Source organism: Gracilinanus agilis, chromosome 5 (genome assembly GCF_016433145.1).
Source record: "Gracilinanus agilis isolate LMUSP501 chromosome 5, AgileGrace, whole genome shotgun sequence".
NCBI classification, from domain to species: domain Eukaryota; kingdom Metazoa; phylum Chordata; class Mammalia; order Didelphimorphia; family Didelphidae; genus Gracilinanus; species Gracilinanus agilis.
In genome coordinates, this window is record NC_058134.1 from 288,414,057 (window position 1) to 288,429,305 (window position 15,249).

Consider the following 15,249-nt stretch of genomic DNA (forward strand, 5'->3'; position numbering starts at 1 on the left):
CAAATGAATTTTGTTGATATTTTATTATACTCTATAAAATATCCCCTTGATAATTTGATTGGTGTACTTTTTTATTTATTAAAATTTTTTTTAAACCCTTAACTTTTGTGTATTGGCTCCTTGGTGGAAGAGTGGTAAGGGTGGGCAATGGGGGTCAAGTGACTTGCCCAGGGTCACACAGCTGGGAAGTGTCTGAGGTTAGATTTGAACCTAGGACCTCCCGTCTCTAGGCCTGGCTCTCAATCCAGAGCTACCCAGCTTCCTCTGGTGTACTTTTATAAGTATAAATTATCCTTGGTAGTATTGTAATTTTTGTTAAATTGATACAGCCTGACCATAAGTACTCAGCATTCCCCTAGCTATTTGAGTTGTTGTTTTTAAATAACCCTTACTTCCCTCACCTTCCATTTTGGTATTAATTCTAAGATAGAAGAGTCTATGAAGTTGTTTTTTAAGGAATCTATATAAATTGTTTGTGTACTTTGGTGTTGCTCCTCAGACAGTACTTTGTAGTTATTTTAGAATGAGGTTTTACTTTTTATTTTTGCCTCCTGGAATTTGTTATTATTGTAAAGAAATGCTGTTGCAGGGGCTCGGTTCTAGAACAAGGAAGCCCCAGGCTTTGAGAGAAGTTCCAGAAAAACTCAAAATCATAAGCCAGGAAAAGCAGTCAGGGAATGGAAGTCCTATTTTAGGCTTACCTATAAATGTGCCCATGTTCTTGATACCATATATTAGTGTAGGTTACTTTGGAGAGAAGAGAGACAAATCCCTTTTCCCTCTCTCGTTGGAAGTCCAAACTCAAATCAAAGAGGAGAGACAATCTTTCTATAGCTCTTATAGAATACTGAATATTAGTCACTGACTAATCATCTCCATAATCAATTGGTGAGATAAAGAATCGATTAGGAGCCAATGTGTCATGTATGTTCTTTACCAAGAGGCCAAAGTACTACATATCCCACAAAAGAGGGGGGCAGAACACATGCCCATCTTCGTAGAAAGGGCTCCAGTCCAGCAAAACAGGTGGGTTTCCCTGATTATTTCTATTATAATTATTGTCACCAGGCCCTTGCTTAGCACCTTTCTTCCTTGGTAGGATTCCATATCCCTGTAATGTTCTCTATCTTGTGAATTGTTGGAACAGCCTTTAAGAACTCAGTTATCTCATCTGTCAAGTAAGAGGGTTGGTCTAGATTGGTGGTGCCAAACTCAGATAGAAATGGGGACCCCTAAGCTTAAGACATTTTAATGACTGATTGATTGCCCTAGATACAATTTGGGGCTCCAGTTCTGGGTATAAAACATGCTGCCACCTAGTAGCTAGACAATAGGAGGGCATTAGTTAAAAACTAGGGGAGCTGTTGGGTACAGAGGAATTGGATGGTGGATTAAGGTTGAGTAATAAGCAATGCATGCTTATGGGGACCCTGAAGTTGGGCTGAGCCAAGGTGGCTAGAGGCACAAAGAGATCCTGAGGGAGGGGGAGGGCTTATACACAAGAAGTATTTGAGGCTCATTATTTTATTTGGTGTTTGAAGGATGCAAGAAGATAGACTGGAGAGACTAGGAGAGGGGAGAAAGGCACAAAGATTTCTGGGACATACTGGTTGAGGATGGAGAGATCATTCTCATAGGAAATTGAGTACTATATAGTGGGACCAGAGATTCCAAGTCAAAGTAATGGGATTGTCTTCCTTCCTTCCTTCCTTCCTTCCTTCCTTCCTTCCTTCCTTCCTTCCTTTCTCTTTTTCTTTTTCTCTTTCTTTCTTTCCTATCCCTAGCATCTTTTTTCCCCTAAGGATTTAAAAAAAAGTGTTAAATCCCTCAAGGATGCACAGTCTAATGAGGGAGACAACAAACAACAAATACTGACTATATAAACAAGCAATTTGCAGGACACATAGGAAATAATTTACAGAGGGAAGGCACTAGAATGAAGAGGGATTGGAAAAGGCTTCTGAAGAAGGGAGAATGTTAGTTGGGACTTAAAGGAAGCCAGAGCAGTCAGTAGGGGAGAGAACATTTCAGATATAGGGGCAAGCAGAGAAAATGCTGTGGCATTTTTTTTTGAGGACCAGACAGGAAGCCAGTGTCACTGGATCCAATAGCTTGTGCCAGGGAGTAAGGGAAGGTTGGAGGGGCTAAGGAAGGGTTCTGAAAGCTAAATAGAAGATTTCTATAGGTGACTGGAAGTCACTAAATTGGGATGGCAGGATTGGAATTTCCCATACTTTAGGAAAACTGCTTTGTTGGGTGAATGGAAGGTGTTTTGGAGTGAGGAAAGCCTTGAGTCAGGAATAGTACAGCAGTAAGGTCATGAAATCCTGCACCAGAGTGCCATCAGAAATAAAAACAGCCCAAGTCTGGGGATCTGCCTGCCATCTTGACCACCAGTTTCCATTCTCTATCCTTTAGCCAGAGCCTTAACCTCTTGGCATGTTCTCTATGTCCTCGAGTCTCCTGCTTGGCATGGGGCAAACAGACTTTCACGCTGTTTGGCAGGCCAAGTTACCTGAACAAAGGGCCAGGCTGACTCAGGTGAAAGAAGAGGGATGGAGCAGCCTGGGCACCACCCTTATCTTGCAGGACCGAAACCAAAGTAACCATTGGGTCCAAGAGGAAGTCAATTGGTGCCATTGCAGGAGGGAATAAGTTTAGACTCAAGTACTTGTTAATGGGGACTCATGGAGACTCCGGGAGGTTCTAGATTCCCCTTTTCTGCTAGGCACAACCATATTCCATTCTCATCTGCCTGGGTACATTTGAATGGAGCAAAAGCAAGTCAGAGGAATGAACAAGATGCCTTCCTCCCCCCTCCCCGCCCTGCCCCTTAAGACTCTTACTTTTCAACTTAGTAACAACTCTAAGACAGAAGGGAAAAGTCTAGGCAATTGGATTTAAGTGACTCTCCCAAGGCCATACAGTTAGGAAGTATCTGAGGCTAGATTTGAACCCAGATCCTCAAGAGATAACTTTTTAAAAGTGCTTTCCCCTTGTTGTCTCTATCATATTCTTTAAAAAAATTCTTACTTTCTATTTTAGACAGAAGAACAGTAAGGTCTAGGCAATGGGGGTAAATTGACTTTCCCAGGGTCACACAGTTAGGAAATGTATAAGACCAAATTTGTATCCAGGACCTCCCATCTCTAGGCCTGGCTACTACCCAATCTACCCAGCTGCCCCTCCCCAATCACATTCTAAAGGAAATTGATTATAGACTTGGGTGTTGTGGAAACTACATTTGGATTCAAGCCCTGGGTTCAAATCCCAGCTCTGCTCCTTTCTCTCTTGTGGAACCTTTGACAAATCACTTCCCACTTTGGACTTTGGTTGTCCATCATCAACAAGGAGAGAATACAAATATCTTCTCTTGACAGCTGAAAGGGTTACTCAAGTGATAAAATGTTTTTGTGAGATTGGTTAAAATTCTAGATGAAAAGGAAAGAAAGAACCAGAGCCAAGGATTACGGAAGTTCAGACTGTCCTGGAAAGGGATAGGGAAAGAGAACATTATTTATTTGTTTTTTTTTTGGTTGGTTCTATGAGTTTGCATGAGAGAGAGGATGAGTGTAGGGTGCAGACCATTGGGTCATATTTCTTTTGGATGTGACCAACACATAATTTGTTTTGTTTTACTACATGTTTGTAAGAGGGAAGAAAAGAGATGTTGTAGTTGGGAATAAAATTTTACTCCTCATTTTGTGATCTTTTAAAATGGTTATAGGGGGCAGCTGGGTAGCTCAAAGGATTGAGAGCCAGGCCTAGAGACCGGAGGTCCTAGGTTCAAATCCGGCCTCAGACACTTCTTAGCTGTGTGACCCTGGGCAAGTCACTTGACCCCCATTGCTCAGCTCTTACCACTCTTCTTCTGCCATAGAACCAATACATAGTATTGATTCTAAGGTGGAAGGTAAGGGTTTAAAAAATGATAATTAATTTTCCAATTAAGTATTTGGAAGTATCTTTTGAAAACTGAAAAGGACTACATGCCCGGGAGGAGGCATTATTCTAGATAGTTTGTTCTCTGAATACTCCTTGTGTGTCAATCCTTTCTTCATCTCCTTCAGCAGGAGGTACTCAGTGATCCCTTGGAGCCTTTCCTGGTGCTTAGGGGTCATATCTCGGAGTCTAGTCCACTCTGGTGTAGTAAGTGCCAGGATAAAAAGAAAAGCTAAAGAAACGCCATCTCCACTCTCAAGGAGCTCATAGTTTAATGAGGGAGACAACCTGCAAACAGCTCTATACTAATAAGATAGATGCAGGGTAAATTGGGGCTAATCAACACAGGAAGGCAGGATTAAGGAGGATTGGGGAAGGCTTTCTGGAGAAGGTGGGATCTTAGCTGGAAAATGGAGGAAGCCAAGGAGTCGTTTTATCCCCATTACCTAACCCTTCCTCTTCTCTTTTAGAGTTGTTACTAAGAGAGAAAGGGGTTTAATAAAAGGCTGGAAAGGGCAGTTTATGAAGGACTTTGAAAGCCTAACTCTTCTCCTATCCAGTGAGTGTGATGGTTTTCTCTAGCCCCTCCATTGACCTTCATTCCAATATCTATCCTGGAGTACTTAGTAATGGGGTCCTCATACCTAGGAATTCAATCCACCAAACTTTATTTAGCAGGATAAGGGACAAGATGAAGGGATGAGTCTAGCCATCAGGAAGAACTTCCCAGCTTTTTGAGTGACTTGAGATAGGAGACCATATCTTTTTACTTCCCTGTGATTTCATTAGCTCCTCTCCCATAAAATGCTATCCACACTCCATGCTCCAAGTGGGATCCTGGCAATAGCCAGGAAGGGATAGGAGATTTCACTGGTACGGGGTCCTCCATGATGAGGAAACTTCATCTCTCATTACAGGTTTTTGGTGCCTTCTCTGCAATTTAGTCTTGGAGAGCTGCCTAGAGCACTCATAGGTTCAGTGACTTGCCCAGGATCACATAGACAATATATATTGGAGGAAGGGCTTGGTCTTAGGTCTTCCTGGCTTCCTTGAAGCCTGCTCTCTATCCATTAAACTACAATATATCCTGGGTTTTCCTGGGTTCAAATTCTACCTCTGAAAAAGCCTCTCTTGTTGTTTCAGTTTTTTCATCTGTAAAATGGGGATTAGTATGTCTGTAGTATCTACTACTCAGGTTTCTTTGGTAGTTTAAATAAGCTAAGTATCTAAAAAACTTTATACACCAGCCCCTAGCATAGGACCTTGTATGCAGTAAGCACTCAATCCTTTTTTTAAAAAAACCTTTACCTTGTATCTTAGAACTGACATCAAGTATCAATTCTGAGATAGAAGAGTGGTAAAATCTAGGCAATTTGGGGTTAAGTGACTTGACTAAGGCCATACAAATAAAAAGTGTCTGAGGCTACATTTGAACCCAGGTCCTCCTTACTCCAGGCCTGGTGCTCTTTCTACTTAGGTACTTAATCAGATTTAATTAATTATCATACATAATTGATTATATGTTATTAGAAAATAATTTTGTGTATACTATGTTAAAAAATGTAAAATGTTTTAAAATAATTACATATCATAAATAAAGTACTACCCAGAGTACTTAATCAATACTTGGGTCAGATTGACTTGATGTCTAGAGGTTTCTCCTAGGTTAGCCCTAGTCTCTTGGTTTGGGTCCTTATGACCCATTTTCCCCCAACAAACTGGTAGCTGGATGAGGGAAGAGACTGTATCCCTACTTCCTCCTGAATCCCATTAAAGAAGAAAAGCAATGTTCTGTAGAAAAGGATTGGTTAGGAGAGGAGGAAAGGAGGATGGGCAGATTGGCTGAGGGGGGTAGAGAAGCAGAAATAAGGAATCTGGTATCTCCCTGCTGCCTTTACAGTTTTGAGAGGTAGTCTTGTGTAGTGGGGGAAGAGTAATAATAATAATGACAGTAATAATAACAAATAATAATATTTGTGCTCTTCCCAGGGCTATTGTGAGTCAGCTCTTTGTAAATAACCCTAAAGCATTCCCTCTGAATAAGACTTGGTAGTCTTTTTGAATGGGTCTAGAAATGTCTTTCTCCAAGAACGTGGGAACAAAAACAGCCTAGAACTTTCCCCTAGAAGTTGCCCCATCGACTCAGCGCCCACTGCAGTGCCGGGGAGTTTGTTCTTAGTAACAGGCTTCATAAATATTTGCAGAGTTGGAAGAAGTTGTTAGCAGCAGAATCTGGCCCAAGCTGTTGTCTGACTGGCTCGGCTTGAACTGGGCTCTGAGGGGAGGTTCCAGTAGGGTGTCTCTGATTTCCTGTGTTAGGTCAGAGAGCTCAAGGCCTGTCCTTAACCTCTTGGGCTCCTTCCAGACTTTGTTCCCCATTTCCAAGCCTCTGTTTTCATTTTCTGCCCAAAGATACCTCTGTCTCCATCTTCAGTCCTTCCATCTTTCCCTTTGGAATGAAGCCTCTGTGCCTAACCACTGGACCTTGTCCTCTGTTGATGCTGGCACACAGACAGCCTCGCTTCTTGCCCCAAGCCTGGACCTTTCCTCTTTCCAACTTGTCTCACTTATCTTTCTCCTTCAGGAAGTTCCCCTCTTCCCACAAGTCTCTTTCCTGATCTTTCCTTTGCTGTCCAGAAAATGAACTATGCTCTTTCTGGCAGCCTTTTCCTCTTCTCCAGACATTAACACCCCTATCAAATTGGAAGCTCCCTGAGAGAACCAAGACTCTTTTCTCTTCTGAGTCTCCCTTTAAGGACTTGCCTAGGATGGAGACCTGGGTGGGATAAGCCTCCTTTCCCCCAGAGCATAGGAAGATGTGACTGGTGGCAAGGGCAGGGGTGAAGGCGGCCACACCTTGGTCTTCTTGTCTGGGAGGTGGCACAGGGCACCATGACCTTGAGTTTGAGCCCTAATCTCTTCTTCTTTCCTGCCTGTGGGGTTAATTTTAATTATAAGATGAGATAGGAATCAGGAAACAGCCACATGGAAGAATGTAGCTCCTCCCTCCCTTCAGTGGGTTTTGGGGAAGCTTTCTGCTAACCTAGAAGACCAGAGGGGAGGAGGTGAGCAAGACTCAGATCACTACAGGTGACACATATGCTCTGGCCTCTTCCTACCCACCCCCTTCTTCTAGCATGGGCCCAGAATTGTCTTTCTTCAGGAACACGAGAACAAAAACTGCCTAGAACATTCCCCTACAAGTTGCCCCATGGCCAAGAGAACAACCAAGAGCTTGTGGTTGCATTGATCCCTCAGGAGGAAGTCAGAGCATGAGTTCATCCTTAAGGAGCCAGAGCTCCATGGACTGGACTCCATGTTAAACTAGATGGAAGAGAAAGAGACTTCAGTGGGGCCATTGGACTCTCTGGAACTTAACTCTATCATCAACACAATGCCCTTTGGGGAAGACATATGACCTCTCTGAGAAATGATTTGGTGTATGTTTTTAATTTTATTATTTTCCATGTCCGTACAGTTTCCCCATAAATAGAATGTAAGTTCCTTGAGAGCAGGACCTATTTAGCTTTTATTTTGTATCCTCAGGGCCTACCAGACGGTTTCTGCAAATGGTAAGCCATTACATGCTTTAAAAAATTTTTTTATTTTAAGCCTTCTCTTCTGTCTTAATATCAGTTCTAAGACAGAAGAGTGGTAAGGGGTAGGCAATTGAAGTTAAGTGACTTGCCCAGGGTCACACAACTAGGAAGTGTGTGAGGTCATATTTGAAACAAGGTTCTCCTGGCTCCAGACCTGCCACTCTATCCACTGAGCCCCCATTAAATGCTTGTTAAATTGGATTGAATTGATTTGGTTTAGAAAGCATTTCCTAGCTGAGAAAGAATATGTGGGGAGGTCATAGCATCATTTTTTCTGAGGAGATCTTTAGGATGGAAGATTTCCATCTGTTTTGGTTGGGGTGAAGGAGGGCAATATGCCTGGAAGCAGGAGACTAGACAAAATCAGTCAGTTGTCAAGCATTCACCAAGTGTCAGATGAGTTGAAGAGAGCTCAGGAAGCCAGGAAATAAAGATGTGGAAGGAGAAAAATCCAGGCATGGAGGAGAGCCAGTGAAATAGATGAAGAAGAGCAAGAAGTCTCACATCATTGGGTCATGGAATAGGAAGGAAAAGAGATCCTTTAAAGCACCTACTATGTGCCAGGCACTGGACTAAGTGCTTTACAAACATCACCTCTTTGAGCCTCAGAGGAGCCATGGGCAATAGATCATGTTTTAGAGTTGAGGAATTGAGGCAGCCCTATGTTAAGTAACTTGGGCAGGGCCACCCACTCAGTAAGTGTCTGAAGCTAGATTTGAAATCATCTATCCCGATTCCAGCCCCAGTGGTCTATCCACTATACCATCTAACCATTGAGGAATGATAGGAGCCAAATGGTAAGAGGACTAGAAATACAGGAAAGGGGGGTAAAGGGCATCAGAAGCCAGAGAGAGGATTTTATTTCTGATCCTGGAGTTAATAGGGAGCCACAGAGTTGATTGACCATATGATAGATACAGTCAGGCCTGAGCTTTAGGAATATTTCTCTAGTAGCGGAGAAGAAGATGGGCTGGAGTGGGGAACAGATCCCAGGCAGGGCTTCTCCATCAGATAAGGCAGTTGAATCTTTGCCCACCTCATTTCATTAGAGTTTGAGATGAAATTTATCTCAATTTAATTTTTAATTTTATATATTCTGTAGATCTTCCCCTCCAATACATTTATTATATTTATTTCAAACATTGAATTGGAGTTCAGGGGTAGCTAGATAGCACAGTGGATAGAGTACCAGGCCTGGAGCTGGTCAGACCTGGGTTCAAATCTGGTCTCAGACATTTCCTAGCTTTGTGACTCTGGGAAGTCAATAAACTCTGTTTGCCTAGCCTGAGTTGTTACTAAAACGACCCTCTCCTTGCCCCTATTGAGTTGGAGTTCAGAGTGGGTACAATGGATAGAGCTCTTAGGCTAGAGTCAGGAAGACCTGAGTTCGAATCCCACCTCAGACTCACTAGTTATGTGACCCTGGGCAATCGCATTTCCTTCATTTTCTTTAGTTGTAAAATGGGAGATCATAATAGTACTTTCCAGGGTTGTTGTGAGAATTAAATAGCATACAATTTGTAGAATGCTTAGCACTGTACGTGGCATTTAGGAAGGGCTTAATAATTGCCCCTTCCCTTCCCTAATGATTTCAAGAAGCCACTGTTCCATTCCTTTGTGTAGCCCTTCCACTTAGGTAGATTGCCTCTCCGTGATGGGAGGATCAGCGAGGGTCTGTGCCCTGACAGTGAAATCTCTGAGAATCTGCCAGTTTCACATCTTTAGGGTCTATCCAGGTGTCAGTGCAGTGGTTAGATACTATTATCAGTTGACGTTGATAGGGTGCTTTCTATAGAGCTGTGGCACAGTGGAGAAAGCTGGCTTTAAAAAGCCCATCAAACACATGTTAAAACCAGTGGAAATGCACGTTGGCTATGGGGGAGGTGAAGGGGGGGTGGAGGGGCAAATAAAAACATGAACCATGCAAAAACAAATAAATAAAAACATAAATAAATAAAAGAAAAGTTAAAGACCTATCAATATGGCACTCTCAACGGAGCAACGGATGCCAAATTAACATGGCTGCAAGTAGTCTACACTGTCTCAATTGCCAACAAGTTTCCTTCTCAGTGACCGGCCAACAGATTCTTTGACTAGGACTAGAAGGAGAATGTTTTGTCAGAGATGGCAAAACAGAAACCTATCCCTGGTTGGAAAGCCTTAGTGCTTTTCAATGAGTGCATGGGGTGTCACGTTTAAGGGTACATTCCACAGTTTGGAATCATTTCTTGCTTAATTACGGTTCTTGGGTAGTGTTTCTGTTTCTCAACAGGAAGATGCCAGTTCAAGTCCTGCCTCTGACCCTTACTGGTTGTGTGACTCTGGACTAGTCACTAAATCTTTTAGCACCCTTGGAAGCTCTCTAAGATTGTAAGGTGAGGAGAAGGTGCTGATGACTGGTGTAGATGAGGGAGTTTCCTCTATCAATGAGTTCCTTATACCAGTGAAATCACAGGTCCAATCTTTATTCTATCCTGACTCAGTCTTGAACTCTCAGGAGACATTCTGCTCATTCTGATACATTTCTTTCTTTCTTTCTTTCTTTCTTTCTTTCTTTCTTTCTTTCTTTCTTTCTTTCTTTCTTTCTTTCTTTCTTTCTTTCTTTCTTTCTTTTTTTTAACCCTTAACTTCTGTGTATTGACTTCTAGGTGGAAGAGTGGTAAGGACAATGGGGGTCAAGTGACTTGCCCAGGGTCACACAGCTGGGAAGTGTCTGAGGCCAGATTTGAACCTAGGACCTCCCATCTCTAGACCTGACTCAATCCACTGAGCTACCCAGCTGCCCCCTGATACATTTATTTCTAACAACAACACCCACAATCATGAGACCAGCTGACAGGCATTTGTACTAAGTGATAGGAAGACTATCTCTACTTTCAAGGAGTTTACAGCCTAATGGGTGAGACAAATGCAAACAGATATCTACAAGTAGTTATGTACAGGATAAACAGGAAATAATTAAGAGAGGGAAGGCTCTAAAATTAAGAGGGATTGGAAAAGGCTTCCTGTAAAAGATGGAATTATAATTGGGACTTAAAGGAAGCCAGGGAAGCCAACAGGTGGAGTCGAAGAGAAAGTATGGAAGTCTATCTTCACTTTGACTCTAATATTAATTGTTCCTTCTCTCTCTTTTCTTCCTTGCTCACCTGCCTAATCTTCATTCATTTCCTCAAATTCCTCTATGCATAACCATCATAAACAGGCTCCAACTTTTGACTACTTTAAATTTATTTTTGGAAAGCCACAGGGAGAGAATTATCTTATTTTGCACTAACATTTAAGTCAATTAGTAATTAGATTTCACTGGTAGGAAGAACACCCAAAGAGGAAACTTACTTTACCAATGTTTACCAGTTATAGTTTTACTGAATTGTTTGTGGCACTGAAAGATTAAGTGATTTATCCTGGGTTACATAGACAGTCTTGATGTTACTGAAAGAAATGATTGTTAGCATTTTTATTTTGTTAAATCCATGTAAATATTTCATTTTTCATCTTTTCTTTCTCTTTTCCTTTCCTTCTCTCTCTCCTCTCCACTCCTCCTTTCTTTGACTCAGGGAGTTTATGAGGTCAAAACTATTCTCATAATGATACTAAATGTTTTCATGTATAATATGGCAGCTAGATGGCACAGTGGATAGAGCATCAGACTTGAAGTTAGAAAGACTCATCTTTTTGAATTCAAATCTGACTTCAGACACTTCCTAGCTTTGTGATCCTGGACAAACCACTTAACCTGTTTGCCTCAGTTTCCTCATTTGTAAAATGAGCTGGAGAAGGAAACGGCAAGCCATTCTAGCATCTTTGTCAAGAAAACCCCAAATGTAGTAACAAAGAATTGGACATGACTTAAATGATTGAATGACAATAGCAACAAAATCTCAGTAGGTACAGCCCACACAAATAAATGATCTTTGAGGTTATCCATAATTTTTAAGAGTGTAAAGGGGTCCTGAGACTAAGAGATTTGAGAACCATTGTTCTAGACAACTCTCTAAGACTACAACATGGAGAGAAGGTGCTGAACTACTTTGATAGGGGGAGTTCCCTAAACCAATGAAATCCCAGGTCCCTATCCTAATCTACCTCAGAAATGCACATCACATAACCTTTTTTGTGCCCCATTTTCCTCTTCTGTAGGATGGGGATAATAATAGCATCTACCTCACAGAGTCTTTGCAAACTTTAAAGCATTATATAAATGTTAGCTAACTTGCCCGGTTATAGAAGAATACATAGAACAGTTATGGTCTGTATTGGTGGATAGCACTATTAACACTGATGAAATCTTGTATCCATGGAAGTATCACATTTCCAAGGGGAAACCAGGGAAATATAATTTGATTTCAATAAGTCAGTTGCCAGGTTTTTTCATAATATCCTTAGGGAAAAGATGGGTGAAATTTAAGTTGGATGACAGTACCTGGTAGACTTGGTCTGGTTGAGTAAACTGTGTTCTTTTTACCCAGAATTCTAGAATCTCAAGGTTGGAAGGTACTTCAGAGACCAAGGAGTCCACCTTGACAGGAAATCATCTTTACAACATCCCAGACAAATTGTTATCCATCCACTCTTCACTTAAATATCTCAAGAGAGGGGATTTGTCACCTCTAAAGGCCAGGCTATTGCATTTCAGGCAGTTCTACTCATTAGGAAGCTTTTTTTCCTTATCCATCAGGCCTAAATCTGTCTCTGCAAATTCTGTTCATTGTTCCTATATCTGTCCAGTAGGTCCAAGCAAAAAAAAAAAAGCCAGTCAAACACTTTTAGGCAGCTATTGTCATCAATAGCATATAAATATGCCTGCTTTCCTGAAGTCTATCCAACATTTGTCACTTTCTTCTTCTTCTTTTTTTTATATCAACTTGGCCAATCTGATGGGAGTGAGGGATAAACTCAGAATTGCTTTAATTTTCTTTCTTTACTTGTTGTTCATCTTAATTTTCAAAGAGGACTAATGACGTCATGGGGTGATATCTTGATTTGTGAGTGAATTGGATTTCAGGCAGAATTACACAAAGTCATCAACTTCACTCTCTCTCCCAGAGTCATTGAAGTCCAGTGGTAAGACAAAAGTTAGGATGACTGTCAATGACTTGGGATGCAATGGATGACTTTGGAGTCTTTGATGTCTGACTAAACTCTGGGCACTCCACAGCAACTACTTCAGCCACCTTCATGGCCAATGGAATATAATGTTCTCATCTGCCCATTCTTCTGGGGGAAGTCTTCGCATGCTTGGGGTAGACATCTCTCTAACTCATCAACAGGTTTAAGGCTTGTCCTCCCTTGAACCTGGCTTAGCCCATCCTCAGAGAATGTTTTACTAGGGTGTGGCCACTACACATGGAACAACTTCTTGGAGCTCTCACACAGGTCAGAGTTGGGTGACGGGTAAACACCAAAGATGAATGAGCAATCCTTAAAAGGGCTTGGTAAACCCTCACACCAGAGGTGTTTATCTTCCCTCAATACCCTTCATGCCTCATTTCTTAAAAAAAATTAATTATTTTTTCAGTTACATATGTTACAATTTTTGACAATTGTTTTCTGACACTGAGATTCAGATCTTCTCTCTCCCCCCCTTCTCCATCTCCCTGAGATGGTAAATAGCCCGATATAGGTTATACCAGTTCTGTCAAGTAATATATATTTCCACATTGCTCATGACATGTCAGAATACACATACCACACTTACAACAAAAAACTCACGAAATAAATAAAGTGGAAGATGGCACGCTATGATCTGTAATCAGACTGCTTGGCTGTAGATAGCATTTTTCATCATGGGTCTTTTGTGGACATCTTGGGAACTTGCTTGGCTGATAATAGTTTAGTCCTTAATATTTGATCATCATATAATATTTCTGTTGCTGTATGCATTGTACTCTAAGTTCTGCTCATTTAATTTTATATCAGTTCATATAAATCTTTCCAGGTTTTTCTGAACTCATACTGCTTGTGATTTCTTACAGCATAATATTATTTCATTATAACCATATACCACAATTTGTTCATCCATTGCCCAAGTGATGGACCATCTTTATTTCCAATATTTGCCATTACAAAAAGAGCTGCTAAAAATATTTCTGTGCAGGTGTGTCCTTTCCCATTTTCTTTGATCTCTTTGGGATACATATCTGGTGTGGTATTATTGGGTCAAAGAGTATACATAGTTTTGAACCTGGTTCCATATTGTTCTCCAGAATAGTTGTTTCAGTTCACCGTTTCATCAACTATGTATTAATGTCCCAATTTTCCCATATCTTCTTTGAAATTAATCATTTTCCTTTTTGGTCATAATTTCTCTAGTTGTTAGCGATTTGGAACACTTAAACGTATAGTCATATGTTTAAGATAACTTGGATTTCTTCTCTTGAGAACTTTCTTTTCATATCCTTTGATCATTTATCAATTGGGACTAGTTTTTGTTCTTATAAATTTGAATCATTTCTTTAATATCTTGGAAATAACATCTTTTTCAGCGAAACTTGATGCAAAGATTCCCCTTCTTCCTGGTAACTGCTTTCCTTTTAATCTTAGCTACGTTTGATTTGTTTGTGTAAACTTTTTGAAATTTTTATTAATCAGAATTGTCCATTATATATTTTTCATCTCTGTTCCTTGTTTGGTTACTTCTTCCCTTGCCTAAAGTTCTGAAAATTAATTTTTTCCTCATTCCTCTAATTTGTTTATGATATGACCTGTTATATTTAAATCATATATTCATTTGGAATTTATTTTGGTATACTATATATGATATCAGTCCTAACCCAATTTCTACTAGACTTCTGTCAAGCTTTTCCTACAGATATTTACCAGTAATTGGGATCTTTGTACCAGTTCTTATTTAAACTTTGTACATTTTTCAGTAATTGTTCAATGACAAATCAGTGGACACGTTACTAGAGGAATGGCATCTTATCAATCTTGACATTCTCACCATAAATGAAACCAACAGACAGAAGAAAGTTGAACTTAAATGGGAGAATAGCTCACTTATTTTCCTTAGAAATGTGAATAAAGTTCCTAGCAAAGCTGACTTTATTGGACATTCAATGACAACAATAAATATCATTTCATGGGAAATTTGTCTATCTTGTTCTTCAGTGCTCATGGTAAATATTTGAAAAAATCCACTATGTATCAATGTATTTTGTGGGGGATGTAGAAGAATTTGTTAAGATCTTGAAAATTTAATCAACACATACTTTGATGGGTAACACCTTAGCATAACAGAAGACCTGCCTCAGTGTTAGGAAGATCTAAGTTTAAATCCTTTTGATATATGCAGATCATATGAGCCTCAGCAAGTCAATTCACCTCTTTATGTCCCTGACACCTGTCTATGACTCTCTTAAGTTGAAGAAGAGTTGCCCATTTGCATTGGTAGTAGGAGTTTTCCCTCCATAAGTTCCCTGCACAGGTGAAATCACAGTTCTGGTTCCCTTCTTTTCCCATCCGCTTTTTTAAAGATATTTTATTTTTTTAGAAAAATTTTCCTTCATCCCCTTCACCCCCCATATCCAATGTGCATTTCCACTGGTTTTAACATGTGTGATCAATCAAGACTTATTTACATATTATTGATAGTTGCATTTGTGTGGTTCATTGCCATGTGTATAGGGGAGGATAATGAAGAAAAAAAAGATGGAAAATGTAATTCAGTGCTGAAAAAAGAGAAGCTAAAGACTCCTGGACTATACCC